The 19,400-nt window shown below is 37.1% G+C and overlaps 1 protein-coding gene and 1 long non-coding RNA gene across 2 annotated transcripts in view; one reads left to right on the top strand and one right to left on the bottom strand.

The window, feature by feature from the left end:
* Positions 1–19,400, bottom strand: part of LOC105837754 (protein rhomboid) — a 379,198-nt gene that overhangs the window by 171,238 nt on the left and 188,560 nt on the right. The gene's annotated exons all lie outside the window — the stretch shown is intronic.
* Positions 564–19,400, top strand: part of LOC118645953 — a 170,845-nt gene continuing 152,008 nt past the window's right edge. Inside the window, exons 1-2 of the long non-coding RNA XR_004963591.1 lie at positions 564–1,561; positions 3,432–3,480. This is a non-coding gene — a long non-coding RNA (uncharacterized LOC118645953). The remainder of the gene's footprint in view (positions 1,562–3,431; positions 3,481–19,400) is intronic.

Genomic DNA, 19,400 nt, shown 5'->3' with positions numbered 1-19,400 from the left:
TTAAATGTATACTTCGAAATTTCGTAATTATTATTGCTTGGATGTTTACTTAGCTATGCTATAGTATAAGTTATAAATCATAATGAGTTACAAATGAATATTGCGCTACATGAAATACTGAAAAGTTCAAACGACTGATAATTAGTTTATATTTGAGGCAACATTTAATAAATTGGTTCAATGGGAAATATTTAAGTTTTTCTGGTATCAGAAAAAATTGTTATTTTTCAAAATAATGATGAATCATTTTATTGTGCAAAACATTAATATAAATTATTATATCTTTAAGAAAACAAATATTTATGGAAATATGCCTATCGCATACATAAAAGAAATGTATTATTATTATGTTAGTTCTTCTTTTTTCTCTATAAAAAAAAAGATTAAAAATTTTACGTTACTATGTTTTATTTATTTATTTCTATTTTTCAATCTCTCATGTACTGTCATTCTTTCCAGTTTAAGTAAACTACTAACAAAATCCTATCTAAAAAAAGGCATGTAAAATCGATTGCTCGCATTTCTCGGAGTTTATTGTTGTCGCTTTTCCGCGATGCCGATTGATTCTCTCGCTGCGCTTACTTCGTGTTGCAAGAGTAGCTGTCATTGCGACTGAATTTTGACAGCTGTTAAATTTGTATAGATATTATATCTATACAATTATCGTTAGCAAATTAAAATTTGCATAGATGTTCAGCAGAAATCTTCCCTCCCACGGGTACGACCTTGTCGTGGTGGGAGGGCTTAGTACCCCGAGGGCTTGAATGCCTATGGGGGAAGCTAACTGTACCCATTGCACCTGTTACGTCGTCGATCGTAAAATTGTGGTTCGTCGCGCCGCGTTAACGCGATTCGGGAGTGCCGACCGACTGAATTGAAAACGAACCGTAGCCGGCTCGTCGTGTCGCGCGTTTGCTTCGGGAGTGCCGTTCAAGTAAATGGACTAAAAGGATTTTTCGCATAACTCGCATTAGAATGATTTCTTAGTTCGAGAGACCCGGGTGGCACTTTCGAAGTCTCGACAGTATGGGATGCTCATCGAGGCGTTGCTTCTTGCGACGTTCTCGCGCCAAGTGCGCTTCGCGTACGAGGTGAATTAAGCCGGATCGACGCGCCTAAACGCTGGTAAAACCGCTTGACGCTGTCGGTTCCGAGCCAGTTGAGATATTACACGTTTCTAACATCGGCAAACGATTAACGGCACTAAATAGTGAGAATTCTTAATTACGATCTTAATACGATTGTAATTTTGTATTCTTCTGCGCGGTGCTTGACGTTTCGTGTTAGTTCCGTTGTGTTTTTCCGCACTCGTCGACTCAAGGTGCCGATTCCACGGAGCATTCTTCGAACTGGAAATCATATCGTGGGAGTTATAAACGTGGGGTGACGCGCAAAAGACTTTTTTACAATTAATTAGTCCTCGCGCGATTATAACTTCAATAATCGCGAGTGTCTTTCGCGAGTGTTTTTCGCGAGTGTCTCGTGACAAGGAAGGACAGCCTGTTCTGAGAGGAGGAGGAGGTCCAGGAAGGGCATCGGGCCCCGGCAGAGCAACCTTGGGGTGAGTATGATTATTATTTACGCGTGTAAAGTTAGCATCTCAAAGTTTAGCATCTCATAAAAATACTGCAGAATTACTTGCATCCAGCATAGTTCTATAGTTCTTGATAGGTTTCAACAATAATTCCGTTGAATTACCTATTTTAATTAAATTTTTATAAATGAGATGCTAACTTCCAAAATCACATAATAGCATTACACCGTATTTCGAATATACGACCACAGAAAAGACTAAATCTATAGAGTTCTATCGTTTAGAGACGTCCTATCAATAGTTCTGATGATTAAATTAATAAAAAAAAAATTTTTTTGTTACAAAACATACGTATATATGCGCATACGTCTGCACACGTGGATTTGGTGTAACTGGCATCTCAGATAAACAAAATTAATTAATTTAAAAAATTTAAAAAGTATTTTTCAACAACTATCCTGATGGAAAACTTGTATTTATAGGTCTAGACATGAGATGCTAGTCAAATATCGACAGTTCTATTTATTTTAACGCAGTTCTCATATATTTCCGGACGCGTACAATAATTTTCTAAAAAGTTCCGGTAATATAATTAATTAAAACATTTGTTAAACAATTATTTTGCCCGGAAAACTTGAATTTTGAGGGCTAAACGTGAGATGCTGTCTCTCCCGGTCTCTCCCGGTCTCTCCCCGTCTCTCCCGGTCTCTCCCCGTCTCTCCCGGTCTCTCCCCGTCTCTCCCGGTCTCTCCCCGTCTCTCCCCGTCTCTCCCGGTCTCTCCCCGTCTCTTCCGGTCTCTCCCGGGCAAAATAATTGTTTAAAAAATGTTTTAATTAATTATATCACCGGAACTTTTTAGAAAATTATTGTACGCGTTCGGAATTATATGAGAACTGCGTTAAAATAAATAGAACTGTCGATATTTGAACAGCATTTCACGTCTAGCCCTCAAAATTCAAGTTTTTCGGGCAAAATAATTGTTTAAAAAATGTTTTAATTAATTATATCACAGGAACTTTTTAGAAAATTATTGTACGCGTCCGGAACTATATGAGAACTGCGTTAAAATAAATAGAACTGTCGATATTTGAACAGCATCTCATGTCTAGACCTATAAATACAAGTTTTCCATCAGGATAGTTGTTGAAAAATACTTTCTAAATTTTTTAAATTAATTAATTTTGTCTATCTGAGATGCCAGTTACACCAAAACCATGTGCGCAGACGTATACGCATGTATACGTATGTTTTGTAACAAAAAAATTTTTTAAATTAATTAAATCATCAGAACTATTGACAGGATGTCTTTAAACGATAGAACTCTATAGATTTAGTCTTCTCTGTGGTCGTATATTCGAAATACGGTGAGATTCTATTGTGTGATTTTGGAAGTTAGCATCTCATTTATAAAAATTTAATTAAAATACGTAATTCAACGGAACTATTGTTGAAACCTATCAAGAACTGTAGAACTATGCTGGATGCAAGTAATTCTGCAGTATTTTTATGAGATACTAAACTTTGAGATGCTAACTTCACACATGTTTATTATTTGCATAGAATTATTAGTTTTTCTTCTATTCGGTTTTTCCTTAATAAATTATAAAGAAGATAACGTCACGTAAAGTTTTACACAATTTTAATTTTATAATTCTTCTTTTCTTTCGAAAAATATTGATTATACGATGATTACATAAATAATTGAAAAAATAAAAAGTTTAACCCGTAACTATTATCTCTCATCTAATATTAATAGTCGCGAGCTGTTTTAATTTAAATTTAATTTTGAATTACCTAATAAACACAAGCACAGAGTTGCAAACCGTATTTTTTTTTTCAATATTGAATGTTCTTTCTGTCGTGCTTTAATTTGGATTTTGCATTTGTTTGTTACAGAATCATCGTAGCGACGTTGCTGAATATCTCTGCCGCTGCGCATCGGTCGGTGAGTGATGAATAAACTTTTAAATTTAAGGTAATAGATCTGTGACAAAATTTTACTTCAAATATAATGTAGAAATGTTTGCTATAATACAATAATAAATAATATTTAAATGTCATACTTATTTCATGGATCTATTGCCTCAAAATCAGCTGCCCTTAAAAATATAAGCATCTGTAAGCATTTGCTAGTCATATCGAATTTCCATAAAAATACAACGAATAAATGCATAAAGGCAAATAGTAACCATTTCTTTACGCATGATTTATCGAAGTGTACCGGATATAAGATAAGTTGCATGCCAATACGCGTTCCATAATACCGATTTATTCTGAGGAATAAAGTGTCCGGATGGTGCATAGCAAGTGGCCATAAAGTGGCAGACGAGAAATCCGACCTAGAGGACATCAGCTCTGAAGAGCCAACGCCGGCGTAAAAAGTTCTGATTAAAAGGTAAAAAGGATTGATGGTATTCCGCGCGGTCGGGTTAATGAAAATCGCGTTCGCCGCCGTACAGCGGCGGCTAATAGCGTCAAGGTTCAACGATGCGAGACAAGTATACATAGGTCGGTGTAAGGCAGAAAGAAGGCCGGAACATCTGCTCACCTACCGCCGCCGGTTAAACTCGTAGCTCTCGTTTTCCGCTGCGGTCGGCCGCAACAATAATTATCGCTAATAATGCCGGGATGCTTAAACAGAGTTATAACGTAGCCTGAAAACGGCGCACTATTTCAGCCGGGTACATCCGCGAGAACTTACCGAATGTTCGCACAAATGCATGTACGCAATACTTTGTAGTTCAGTTGGAACTTTATTGACATTTCATACAGAATCTGCAAGCAAATGTGCGAATTTTTTAGCTGTAAAGTTGTGTTCCCTTGAAATTATGAGTGCTGCGGTTTAAAAATTTAATACAAGGATTGCATTACAGTGAATTCATTTCAACACCAGTTGTCTGCAACTATTATTACACTGCAATAAGAATCTTGAAATAATATCAAAATGATTTGATTGGTAATGCCGGCCATTTTCCAGCAAAAACCGAAAATAGCTGTAGCGCGGAATTTAATCACTGACCCCTTTTTATTTTTTTTAATTACAACGCGTTAGGACCAGAATTCTTGACTCTGACAGAAAAGAGAATTTCCACATAATCTGTCAATATGTCAATCTGTCTGAAATTTGAAATTAGCTGTATTATATTAATATGAAAAATGACGGCATTAATCAAAATTATGGACGCCACACACATTTCGTGACTGTCATTAGGGTCTCTAATTATTATTATTATTATCATGCAAACTTTTTAAAAATTAATTGAAAAACTGGTGAAATTCATAACTGTTCGAGCCATTCGAACAAACGAATGATAAAATGTAATTCCATGTTATATACGCGTTTTTAAATTCGTTCGCGATTAATGGTGAGATATACGTAGAGAAAAAGAAAAAAATCTAAAGAGAAGAATATATTACCGCGAGAACGCAGACGGTCGTGCGGATCAATCGCGCGTAGAGCGTCTCTTAAAAAATACTTCCACCTGCGCGCAAACTTTCCCTTCTTTACTCTCTACTTTTTTCTATTTCTTTGCGCTGCGCGACACAAAACACACACACACACACACACACACACACACACACACACACACACACACACACACACACACACACACACACACACACACCGTTTTGCCGAACAAAGTTCTGGTCTTCCCTCGCACCAAAGCCTGTCCTCGGGGAAAGAGAGGTATTACCCGGAAACAGGAGCCAAGCTCTCTCACTACGTACTTCATTACGACTTAATTCACCTTCGCAAGAAACCTCCTCGCGGACAACAGGATCCTTCTCCTCTGTTCCCTGTCTCTAAGGGAGAAAATGCACAGAGGTGGCCGAATTGGGGATGTAATTTATTTAAATAATTTATAGATAGGAGCAAAATATCTATAAATAAATTTTTTATTATATAAATTATTTTACTCTATTCCAAATTGAATTTACGTATATATATTACATCCCCTTCATGCTGGGAGCATAAATTATATATAATAGATAATAATTCTAATATCTCGATGATGAAACGGTGGCGGTTTTTTAATACAAATATTAAACTTGTCAAATTATATACACGATTAAAACTTCAAATATCTTACATCAATCTGTCTTATAGTGCAAAATTCTAAAATACGATCATTAAAAAAATCTTACAAATTCATGTATGGAATGTAGTTCCTTTTTCGTTGATAATACAATTTTTTCTGTTCGAAGTAAATTTTGCGATGGTTGAATTGCATTTGCACGGTTCGATGTTGATCCTTCTCATTGCAAGGCAATGAGAAGAATGCGATCCGCACCGAAACGATGAAGGCAGAGGTGCAGAAAAAGTGGGCCACCGCGTCGCATTTCCAGAGTGGATTGCTTCTTACGTGCGCGGCGCGCTTCGTTGGAATCTCCTCCGACACGAACGAATGTTGCACGTACCCATTCCAATCTGAATAAAAAGAGGGTTGGGCCATGGCAAATTGATTGGTCGGTACCGGGGTAATCCCTATCTTGTACGTAGCCGGATATTAGTAATTTTCAATAAGAAGGCTCGGAACGCGGCGGAGCTTTGTCCAAGAGATCAAATTGGCGGTAGCCCTAATAATTGGCAGAGTGGGAACAAAATTAATGGATAATAGATATATCGGACGGTATATATATGTACAGCGGTAATAAAATTATGTTATATTAGACTGATCTATCATTATGCGGAATAAGCGCCAGAAAAAGACGTTGAAGTCTTGAATTGAGCCGGTGCGAAAATAAATAGGGATAAAAAACATGCAAAGAGGGTAAGAAAGTAAAAAAAATAGCGCGAATCGAGTTCCTTATTATAATTGTTATAAGAAATAACAATTATAGCATTTTTATGTACATTCCTTATATTTAACTTTACGAAAGAAGAATATCAAATAATATTAATGCATTAAAAGTAATAACATTGCATATCTTCTATAAGTAAATCTATAACAAATTACACCACAAATAAAATATCCCCTCAAATAAGAATTTATCTGTAACAATTAAATTACTTTTTTCCAAAATGTTTCTAAAACTGTTGCATAAAACAAGTGCTTGAAATATTTCTGTATACGTAAGATATTTTCGCACAATGCAGGACTAATGGTGGTGAATACGCGGACGTTATCTCGACACCATTACTACGTAGAGAGACGTAGCGAGCAGCGGGCGTGTAAATCCCTCCGTTCTGAATCGTCAGGTTTACGTGTGGCGCAACCACATCGTGGGTATCTTTCCGGGGGAGGGGGACGTGATAGAGTTGGCGCCAAATGCGCACCAAGCCACGGTCAAAGTGTAGATGAAACTTCGGCGACGGGGGACGGACCTCGCGCATCGCGGAAGTTTAGGGCCACGAGAGGTGGTTGCTCGACAGAAGTTGGACAAGTTTGAACGTGCCTGATATCAAGGCAGGCACATAGAGACGCGTAAATTTCAGATGCAGATGCGGTCCACGGTGTGTGCGGGAACGGCGGTGTTGGTGTGTGGCTGCAGCACGATGGTCCATGCGCGCTCGCTTCGTGCGAAAATAAATGTGCGCTGTGTCCCGCGCATTCAGCAACGACAAACTGGACATTCGCGTGCGCGCGGGAATACAATTATCCTCCGCACTAATTTCGTCCCCCGGGGGAACGGCGTTCGTTCGTTCATTCGTTCGTAATGAGCGGAGGGGGAGGAAAAACGCAAGCTGTTTTCACAGGAGAAATTAAGGGAATGTCTTGTAAAGAAAGGATGGCTAATTTTTTAAGCGGAAGTGCCGGGTTACCAGGATCGTTCGCGGGGAAACGTGCAGCCCTTAATCTTCGAGGCACGATACATCTCTCTCTCTATCTCTCTCGTTGCGCGCGTATCTCTAACCGATTTCGTTCGATACGAATCTAGGGTGAATTATCTGTTGTTTGTGCGTAATTATGGAAGGATAATGCAGCAGCTTTAAACTTAATGCTGAGACCTCGCGTTCTAACAAGCGTTTAATTCGCTCGTCGTCACGTTCGCCAAACCAAAATGGAAATAACTTTTACGTCGAGCAACGATGTTTACACGTTTACACACTGCAAACTCGTAATCGTTTTTCTCGCTCACAGTTCGCGGAATCGAAACGCGACGTTGTAAATATACATAAAATTATCCCCGCGGAAACTTTACGCTCCCGGACCGAAATGTGAAACGCGGCGCACATGCGTCTGCGCGCCGAGGACGAATGAGCATTGTCTCCGTGATTTGCACGCGAAAGAATTTCGCGCCATACGAGATGTTACGCGCGGAATCATGCGGAACTGACGCGACGTTTTCGAATCTACCGAAACGCACCACTTCCTCTCGAGCCACGAACCGAGAACAAATAGAGAAAGTTTGCACTCTCGCGGAAGAGAAAAGTGAAGGAAATGAGAGGATAAAGGAAACGGCGAGAAAAAAGCGACCAAAATCGTGGAGGGTACAATAAACACATGTGTTGAAAAATCGTGAATATTAAATAAGCAATGCGGGAATAACGTCACATACCTTGTCACATACATTACATTATCAAAAATGTTTAAATTTTATAGATTGTTCTATTATTATATTGTTCCATTTAAATATCTATATAAAATTGAAACTTAATTCTCTTATTACATTTTAAAAGTGTTATTTAATCTTTTAGCTACTCTTAACTCTTATGATAATAAAATATGTAGAAAAATCAACTATACATATAATTATTTATTTTAATTATATCGCTAATTATTAAAAGAAAATATTGAGAAATGTCAAATAATAGGGAGGTAAAAATAATAATACTTGAGACTGTAGAAAACCGCATAAATTTGTAACACGAATTATTAAAATTGGAACAAACGATAGTGCAGCCTAGCTGACCGTCATTTTCGATTGCTTTGTTGCCTTTTTTTTTTAGGAGCTACGAATATCGAGTCTCCGCAAGATTTTCATCGGTACAGTGCCGCGACGTTATTTCAACGATTTCGCGGTTTTCCAGACCCAGGATTTCAATGAAAGGGGTCCAGTCTTCGTAAATTTCTTCTCGCCTCTCTGTCAGTGCTTGCGCGATCTACTCGCTCACCTTCTTTCTCCCACAGAATTCCTGGTTTCCAGCTCTGAAGTTTCTACATTCGTTCTCGGTTCACGGCGCCGCGAAAAGAAGTGGTGCGTTTCAGTACCTTCGAAGCATACTTTGTCAACTCTCACGCTCACCTTTTTCTTTCGACGTGTCACTCGCGGTCACTACGTAAAATTCAGGATTAATGGCAATTTATAACGAAAGATTGTACAAAATTGAAGATGAGAAAAAAGCGAGTAGCAATAACTATGACATGTTGTAATATAGTGACAATGACTATAGGATGTCGTGTTGAAGTTTGCGGTTCTTACATTTCTTTATTCAGCAGTAATCAAATCAATTTTTAAGTATTTCTCAAGCTTAAAAAGTCTTTCTTACTAAAAATCAATCATTATTAACTTTTAAATTTAATATCTTTTCATATACTTTACAAAGTATATAATTTTCCTTTATATATGTCGCTTTAAGAGAAAGGAATACATTTTCCCGTCTCTGAGAATGTCGCGTCTACTTAATATTCTTTATATTTCATAATCTTTTCTTTCCCGATTGTCGAGACGTATCTGTAAAAAACTCGCTGGATGATCTAAATTTAATTTTTCTTTCTCCGTGTTTTATGCCAGTCTTCCGCCAAATTCGCGAGTCTTAAAGTAGTATTCGAGCGCCTTTATTCTCTTTCGTCGCATTAATTTCTATTCTAGTTAAGAGTTTGAATTACAAAGGACTTTCACCGGAAAATATTCCCTCTGCTGTCCGGAAATTAAAGCAATTAAGTCAACCGGTGCATCGCTGCAAATTACCTTGCGAGCATGCATAATGACATCCATTATTGCTGTTTTACACGACTTTTTCCGTTTTTAATGTTCTCTGTGTATACCTCCCGCTTTTTTATCATTGTGCATTATTATGCAAAACGTAATAGTAATATAATTTGAGAAAAAGAAAGAGAGATAGAGAAGGGAGGGAATGATGAGAGAAAGTAAAAAAGTATGGAAGAAAGACATCTCGCTCCAGTGCCCATCATGTCTACATGCATGTATGAGAAAAATATTCACGATCGAGATGAATTCTTGGTCTACTCGATGCCGAAGAAATGGAGAGAGGTCGAAGAGTTTCACGGGCACCTTGTCTGCGCCGTACTTTATTCCCTCAGAAAGGATTCGACCGTGCGAGATGGGCCGAATATGGTCGATATATCATCGCTAGGGATCAACGATGTATTCACTATCGACCGACCCGCGCTATCTCTCCGTTCGCTAACTCGCAAATCTCGGGAAATGCCTTAAAGAAAGATGGATGTAGTACATCAGGGACGAAAGCTCACACAGATCAAGTTTCCGATGAAGGCTTATGGACCATTTATTTGGTCGACGCCAAATGAATTAGCGCCTTATAAAAGTTGTCATCTACTCAAACTCGAGGATCCAAAGACAGAAGTTGGAATCATTTTACCGATACGTACATTTAACATTTGTTTAACATTGACAATAATTTTCGTGGGTGGAAATATATTGCGGAATATGATAAATGAATATTGCGACGTAAGAAGAACGTAAATGCCCGTGCAATTTATAACTTTAGCTCGAGCACTTACAAAGATTCAATTAGCGATAAAAGCGGTTCGGTGCCATGTTTAGCTCATTCAACACATCATTATCGTCTTTGTATTCTTCTTATTACCTCCGAAGTCTTTGCTCACTTTGCGTTAGCATGCCGCGCATGCTTTATCTTAGTTTCCTTTCCCTTATTGATATGCATGCATTCAGAATTTTAGAGACGTTATCTTCCTTTAGAGTCTCGAGAGATTTCAAATAAAAGCGCGTTGCTTTAAACTCTTTAAAGCACAGAGATCTAGATTTTCTTGAAAAGTTGTAGTTATACACGAGCGATTACGTGTAATTTGCTAAATAACAGAGTGTAGTAAATATTAGAAACTAAATTAAACTAGACGAGATCGAGTAAAGATTTTTTTTTTGTATTCCATGAAATAGATTCCTGCATAGGCAGAAAGTTATCTAGGGTCAATTCAACTCGAGTCTGCTCGCGTATGATAAAACGGATACTATTTCATGCTCGAGTAGGGTCGTCCGCAGATTTAGAAAACACACGTACACGGGGTTCTATTTCTCAGTGTTTCTCCCCGTTTAGGTTCTTGCCTCCCATGAATTCCGTTCCCAAATCAGACACGAGTGCACAGTGCGCGCGCGCCACCTGAGCCAAACGACTGCCTGGCTACCTACCAAATTAACTTTTACTACCATCTTCCCAATTAATTTACAGGCCCCCGCCGCCACCTAATTGCGCGCATAAATTATCCGCACCCTCGAGATTGTCCGCTCCGAGCTACTCGAGATGTCCGCCGTGCCGCTTTTGCCCGCCGTCTCTCGCACCTATTCTCACCACGTGGCCGCCGTTTTCACGGTCGTTTTCGACACCCATGTCGCATCGGCCACTTCGCGACGTCTTCACTTTCTTGCTAGATTCGTCGACTATTTGCCTCGGATGACAATAGTTCAAATTGTTACACATATGTCGTGAAACCACACATAGTGATTTGTATGATTATTATATTGATAATCAAAGCTAATATAAAAATATTATAAAAGTAATTTGTAAAAGAAAATAATTTTTATAAAAGAAATTTAATGGAAATCAGGCAAATAATTTATATTTGCATCAAATTTGCATTTACGTAAGATAAATTAAAAATAATAGAAATGTATAATATTAAAAAGTAAAAATGTATAATATTGATATAAATAAAATTTATTGGCCAAATGACATAATGTGCAATATTAATTAATTTTAAAATGAAAGATTCTAAAATAATATACTATAATATATCTTCATTAATTTAATTTGCTGTTTCAATACGAACTGTTTTAATACCTTCTATATTAATATACTCTTTCTCTTTAATTATTTTATTGATTTAGCTAATGATTTAATTATAAAAGCGAACAATTATATATTTTTTAAGTTACATTTCATGACAGTTGATTAAACGTCAATATTCCTGTTTCACTTCTTGTTATTAATTCAATCGCAATTCTTACTGTTTCATGACGTTCCCTAAAGGGATTATTATTCGTGGCAAACATATTAAGCCGTTCTAGGTGAAATCATCTGGTATACTCGACGTGTAAATTTCGTTCCTGGTGAGGACGAACGGAATTAACGTCAACCGCTGCGGGCCATCGAGAAAGTTTGACTTTGAATCTCGTCGCGATTCAGGAAAATTAACTAACAGCAACAGTTTCGCTCTTTCGTTTCCCAGTTACAATATAGATGCGTGCGTACGGAGAATAATATTGCCAATGTCGTATTATGATAATTTAAGTTAGCAAAGTTAATTAATTACTTCAAAATTCTATATTTACAAAGGAATACAACTCTAAGCGGCGCTTTGGTGATTTTAATAAGTTTTGAACATATTAAAATGTAACAAAAAAGAAAATATATAAAAATACGTATCTGTTATTCTTATCTATACTTTAATTTAATATATCCAAAGTTTATATTAAAATCGAAAGACACTTGACTGTGTTCCCTAGTTAGATACTTAAGTTTTATAGTATCTACGTTAAATATCTATATGGCAATTTAAAAAAATTTGAAGAAATAATTCTGCCTAACAATTTATTTAACCATCAATTAAAATATACACATCCTTTAAGAAAATAATTCGTTATTACACTTGCGTAGATAATCAATCATACTTTCCTGCAGTATACTTTTTAATAACATTCCAAATATTTTTTATGTGTATCTAAAACTCTGATATCTAATTTAAAAAAAAAAACCAATAAAACCAGTGAGGTATAAATAATTCAAGTCACCTGCGATTACGAATGGAAATTCTTTCGTATAGTCGTATACCATTCCTCTCTGCCACGTCGATTGTCTCCTTTCCACTGAACAAGCAGCAGGAATTTTATTGCGTCCATAGCTGTTACGTTTACATATTCATAGGACGCGGTCAAAAGTGATGTACGCAAGTGGAGGCACGAGTGGGCTAGACGAACGAGTTTCGCGGCGATTTCGTGCCCGTTGCATCGAGCGTGGCGATAATTCATTCGTGGATGCACACTCGCGCGCTATGTAACGGGCGACCTCACCCCGAGCCGGTATACACCGAGCGGATGTGTATTAATGACCGGCCAGGGTTTAAAATACTCTCGAAAACGAAGCGATCCGATGCTTGCAGCGGCGTTTCATGCACGCGACACGTTTTTCCTTCCAGTGACGCATCGCCGGCGCAATGGACCCACATAAAAATGAAGTGGCTTTCACGGGGAAACGTTTCGTTTAGATAAAGCGAGGATAGTTGTTTCGAAACGAAACGAAAAAGATCCTGTACTATGGAAATTGTTTCTCTGTCTTCACCGTTGTTCTCATAATTTGCATTTTCATCAAATCACTTTACTACCCTGCACGTTCGAAAACTATTTGTATCCAAACAATTGTATCGACAAGAGAGAAGAAAACGCATTTTTCTTCTGTATTTCAGGCAGCTTTCGAATGCGCGAGAGCTACGACACTTGTCAATCACGTACACGTTTCCCGTACGCGCGTTTCCCATTTTCCCCTTCATCTCGATAACCCATCGCTTGTCTCTTTCTAGCCTCCTTTTGTCGCTCCCCTTTTTACTAGGCGAACGATAAATCCGTGGCCTATAAATCAGCGGCCATTTCTGGCCGGAACTTTTTGACAAGGCAATTGGGAATTGTTTGGTAAACGACGGTGGCGGGAACCAAAAAATCATGAGGTACGCGCTTTCTGCCGTGCCGCGCTCTCATTCAATCCATATCCCAAACGAGCAGCGACCTCACCCAGTTTTATTTATCGCGAATACGCGGAATTTCGCCCCGGCCCGGAATTCGGTCGCTCGATCATCGCGCCGAAATTTTCTCGCGTCCTATAAATCCGCGTAAACGGTAAATAGGTCGACGACGGATTTAATTACCGGTTGACCACCACCACCCTCGCGAATTTACAGTTTAGATTTGAAAGCGCGGAACATACGACGGAAGTCTGATTACGAGCGTTTATAGTTTCGCATTGGAGGCATAAAAGTGTGAAATTTATTTTTCAAATTGCACTCGAGAAAAAACAATCACTGTACAGAAGTTACACGGTGCAAACCATTCAACTTTATGACACGAAATAACTTTTCTCCAGCTTTTTGCTGCAAACTGAAACTATTTCACATTCATTGTACGACTTTGGGAAACATTTATATTAATGTTATTCGTCTTATATAGAGTATAATAAACATGCAATGCATATTCCGCAATTAAAATTACAAAAATAATTCGATTTTAAAAAATTAAAAATTCTATATGCACTATATAGTTAATATAATTGGCACACCTTCTCATTAGCCAATTGTTCTCAATTATGTCGAAGAGTATTTGCCTCATTAACACTGACCAAGCGCAATCAGCAGATGGAGATCCGTTCATTTCGTCTCATCGAAAGTTAGCCTAACCGAATAATTGACAAAAAGTAAGTCTGGTTGATGGCGATTTGACGTATCTCCAGCAGGCGGTCTATAATTCGTTCGGACGAAGATACACCGGGAAAGAAGGATTGAATGGCAGAATGAAGAAAAGAAAAAAGAGAAGAGAAAAGAAGAGAAGGAGAAAGAAAGAGAGGTGAAGACAGGCAGATAGGGGGTCGAGAGGGAGCAGGGTACGATTTGGGTTAGCGCCAGCAACGCCGGCACCGACGCCGAACGACGTCGGGGGTCCGTCACTTGGCGCCGCAATTGCTACGGTATGGCCGTGCCATAAAAGCCGATTCACATCGCCGAAGGCGCGAGGGATCGCACGGCTGTTAGCTTCGGGCGACCTCCGGGCTGATTGCTCGCGTTCGATTCGCATGCGAGTAATACGAAATAGGCGCGGGGTGCGTACGTGAAAAACGTACGGGAGGAATCACATGGAATAATGCCACTACGCGTGATGTATTACCTTTAGATGACACGAACACGTTGACGAACGTGATGCTGATTTTTGCTTAGAAAACATATTTTTTAAATTCCAGATTATTTCTTCAAATTTCTAGAGACTTTAATTTTTCAGAGGTAAAACTTAAATTCGTATATTGAAATAAGTTCTATTTTAAACTAAGAAGCCATTTTTTAATTAATGAAACCATGTAGTAATTAAAATTTTAATTTTAAGCTGAAAAACCAATATCAGATTAATGAAACTATATTACAACAATAAGAAAAGCAAGAATCATAGGCGTAAAAGATCTTGCCTTGGCGATAGCGTTAATTATTTGAAAGCGTTTTGTATTAAGTTTCTAATAATACAGCTGAAGCTAGCAGCCAAACGTCGAGCGGCAAAAGCCAAACGTCATATAGGCGTTTCCAGAGAGCACCATTCAATCAAACGTTAAAAATTTGAATAAGGTTCAGTCATTATAATACATAATCAATCATTCGCAAAAAAAAATGTAATTTACCAACCGTTATAAATTTTTTAAACTAATTTTTATCGTTTTCCGCGCCTCACGCCTAAACGCAAAGTACAATTTCCTCCAAATTTGTAATAACAATTACGAAAATGCACGTCCTCCCGCGAATCATCGATCAGTCGATTGTGCGTTACGAAAAGATATTTCCAGCCAAATTTGAAAGAAATCGTATTTTGCGTTTAGGCGTGAGGCGCAAAAACACAAAAAAAATTAATTTAAAAATTTATAACAATTAGAAAAATGCACGTCCTTCCGCGAATGATCGATCAATCGATTTTACATAAAGGAAAGATATTTCCAGCCAAATTTGGAGGAAATCGTACGTTGCGTTTAGGCGTGAGACACACAAAACAATGAAAATTAATTTTTTAAATATTTATAACAATTAGGCAAATACATGTCATTTCGCGAATGATCGATTAATCGATTGCACGTTACTGAAAGATATTTCCAGCCAAATTTGGAGGAAATCGTACGTTGCGTTTAGGCGTGAGGCACACGAAAAGATAAAAATTAATTTTTTAAATGTTTATAACAATTAGGCAAATGCATGTCATTTCGCGAATGATCGATTAGTCGATTGTACGTTACTGAAAGATATTTCCAGCCAAATTTGGAGGAAATCGTACATTGCGTTTAGACGTAAGGCACACAAAAAGATAAAAATTAATTTTTTAAATATTTATAACAATTAGGCAAATGCATGTCATTTCGCGAATGATCGATTATTCGATTGCACGTTACTGAAAGATATTTCCAGCCAAATTTGGAAAAAATCGTACGTTGCGTTTAGGCGTGAAGCACACGAAAAAATAAAAATTAATTTTTTAAATGTTTATAACAATTAGGCAAATGCACGTCAGCTCGCAAATGATCGATTAATCCATTGTACGTTACTGAAAGATATTTCCAGCCAAATTTGGAGGAAATCGTACATTGCGTTTAGGCGTGAGGCACACAAAAAATTAAAAATTAATTTTTTAAATATTTATAACAATTAGGCAAATGCATGTCATTTCGCGAATGATCGATTATTCGATTGTACGTTACTGAAAGATATTTCCAGCCAAATTTGGAGGAAATCGTACGTTGCGTTTAGGCGTGAGGCACACGAAAAGATAAAAATTAATTTTTTAAATGTTTATAACAATTAGGCAAATGCATGTCATTTCGCGAATGATCGATTAATCGATTGCACGTTACTGAAAGATATTTCCAGCCAAATTTGGAGGAAATCGTACGTTGCGTTTAGGCGTGAGGCACACAAAAATATAAAAATTAATTTTTTAAATGTTTATAACAATTAGGCAAATGCACGTCATCTCGCGAATGATCGATCAGTCGATTGTGCGTTACGAAAAGATATTTCCAGCCAAATTTGGAGGAAATCGTACGTTGCGTTTAGGCGTGAAGCACACGAAAAGATAAAAATTAATTTTTTAAATGTTTATAACAATTAGGCAAATGCACGTCAGCTCGCAAATGATCGATTAATCCATTGTACGTTACTGAAAGATATTTCCAGCCAAATTTGGAGGAAATCGTACTTTGCGTTTAGGCGTGAGGCACACAAAAAATTAAAAATTAATTTTTTAAATATTTATAACAATTAGGCAAATGCATGTCATTTCGCGAATGATCGATTATTCGATTGCACGTTACTGAAAGATATTTCCAGCCAAATTTGGAGGAAATCGTACGTTGCGTTTAGGCGTGAGGCACACGAAAAATTAAAAATTAATTTTTTAAATGTTTATAACAATTAGTCAAATGCATGTCATTTCGCGAATGATCGATTAATCGATTGCACGTTACTGAAAGATATTTCCAGCCAAATTTGGAGGAAATCGTACGTTGCGTTTAGGCGTGAGGCACACGAAAAGATAAAAATTAATTTTTTAAATGTTTATAACAATTAGGCAAATGCACGTCATCTCGCGAATGATCGATCAGTCGATTGTGCGTTACGAAAAGATATTTCCAGCCAAATTTGGAGGAAATCGTACGTTGCGTTTAGGCGTGAAGCACACGAAAAGATAAAAATTAATTTTTTAAATGTTTATAACAATTAGGCAAATGCACGTCAGCTCGCAAATGATCGATTAATCCATTGTACGTTACTGAAAGATATTTCCAGCCAAATTTGGAGGAAATCGTACATTGCGTTTAGGCGTGAGACACACAAAACAATGAAAATTAATTTTTTAAATATTTATAACAATTAGGCAAATACATGTCATTTCGCGAATGATCGATTAATCGATTGCACGTTACTGAAAGATATTTCCAGCCAAATTTGGAGGAAATCGTACGTTGCGTTTAGGCGTGAGGCACACGAAAAGATAAAAATTAATTTTTTAAATGTTTATAACAATTAGGCAAATGCATGTCATTTCGCGAATGATCGATTAGTCGATTGTACGTTACTGAAAGATATTTCCAGCCAAATTTGGAGGAAATCGTACATTGCGTTTAGACGTAAGGCACACAAAAAGATAAAAATTAATTTTTTAAATATTTATAACAATTAGGCAAATGCATGTCATTTCGCGAATGATCGATTATTCGATTGCACGTTACTGAAAGATATTTCCAGCCAAATTTGGAAAAAATCGTACGTTGCGTTTAGGCGTGAAGCACACGAAAAAATAAAAATTAATTTTTTAAATGTTTATAACAATTAGGCAAATGCACGTCAGCTCGCAAATGATCGATTAATCCATTGTACGTTACTGAAAGATATTTCCAGCCAAATTTGGAGGAAATCGTACATTGCGTTTAGGCGTGAGGCACACAAAAAATTAAAAATTAATTTTTTAAATATTTATAACAATTAGGCAAATGCATGTCATTTCGCGAATGATCGATTATTCGATTGTACGTTACTGAAAGATATTTCCAGCCAAATTTGGAGGAAATCGTACGTTGCGTTTAGGCGTGAGGCACACGAAAAGATAAAAATTAATTTTTTAAATGTTTATAACAATTAGGCAAATGCATGTCATTTCGCGAATGATCGATTAATCGATTGCACGTTACTGAAAGATATTTCCAGCCAAATTTGGAGGAAATCGTACGTTGCGTTTAGGCGTGAGGCACACAAAAATATAAAAATTAATTTTTTAAATGTTTATAACAATTAGGCAAATGCACGTCATCTCGCGAATGATCGATCAGTCGATTGTGCGTTACGAAAAGATATTTCCAGCCAAATTTGGAGGAAATCGTACGTTGCGTTTAGGCGTGAAGCACACGAAAAGATAAAAATTAATTTTTTAAATGTTTATAACAATTAGGCAAATGCACGTCAGCTCGCAAATGATCGATTAATCCATTGTACGTTACTGAAAGATATTTCCAGCCAAATTTGGAGGAAATCGTACTTTGCGTTTAGGCGTGAGGCACACAAAAAATTAAAAATTAATTTTTTAAATATTTATAACAATTAGGCAAATGCATGTCATTTCGCGAATGATCGATTATTCGATTGCACGTTACTGAAAGATATTTCCAGCCAAATTTGGAGGAAATCGTACGTTGCGTTTAGGCGTGAGGCACACGAAAAATTAAAAATTAATTTTTTAAATGTTTATAACAATTAGTCAAATGCATGTCATTTCGCGAATGATCGATTAATCGATTGCACGTTACTGAAAGATATTTCCAGCCAAATTTGGAGGAAATCGTACGTTGCGTTTAGGCGTGAGGCACACGAAAAGATAAAAATTAATTTTTTAAATGTTTATAACAATTAGGCAAATGCACGTCATCTCGCGAATGATCGATCAGTCGATTGTGCGTTACGAAAAGATATTTCCAGCCAAATTTGGAGGAAATCGTACGTTGCGTTTAGGCGTGAAGCACACGAAAAGATAAAAATTAATTTTTTAAATGTTTATAACAATTAGGCAAATGCACGTCAGCTCGCAAATGATCGATTAATCCATTGTACGTTACTGAAAGATATTTCCAGCCAAATTTGGAGGAAATCGTACATTGCGTTTAGGCGTGAGGCACACAAAAAATTAAAAATTAATTTTTTAAATATTTATAACAATTAGGCAAATGCATGTCATTTCGCGAATGATCGATTATTCGATTGCACGTTACTGAAAAATATTTCCAGCCAAATTTGGAGGAAATCGTACGTTGCGTTTAGGCGTGAGGCACACGAAAAGATAAAAATTAATTTTTTAAATGTTTATAACAATTAGGCAAATGCATGTCATTTCGCGAATGATCGATTATTCGATTGCACGTTACTGAAAGATATTTCCAGCCAAATTTGGAGGAAATCGTACGTTGCGTTTAGGCGTGAGGCACAC

This window comes from Monomorium pharaonis, chromosome 6 (assembly GCF_013373865.1).
Source record: "Monomorium pharaonis isolate MP-MQ-018 chromosome 6, ASM1337386v2, whole genome shotgun sequence".
NCBI lineage: Eukaryota > Metazoa > Arthropoda > Insecta > Hymenoptera > Formicidae > Monomorium > Monomorium pharaonis.
The sequence above is the reverse complement of the archived record's forward strand: the minus strand, read 5'-3'. Positions and strand labels throughout refer to the sequence as shown.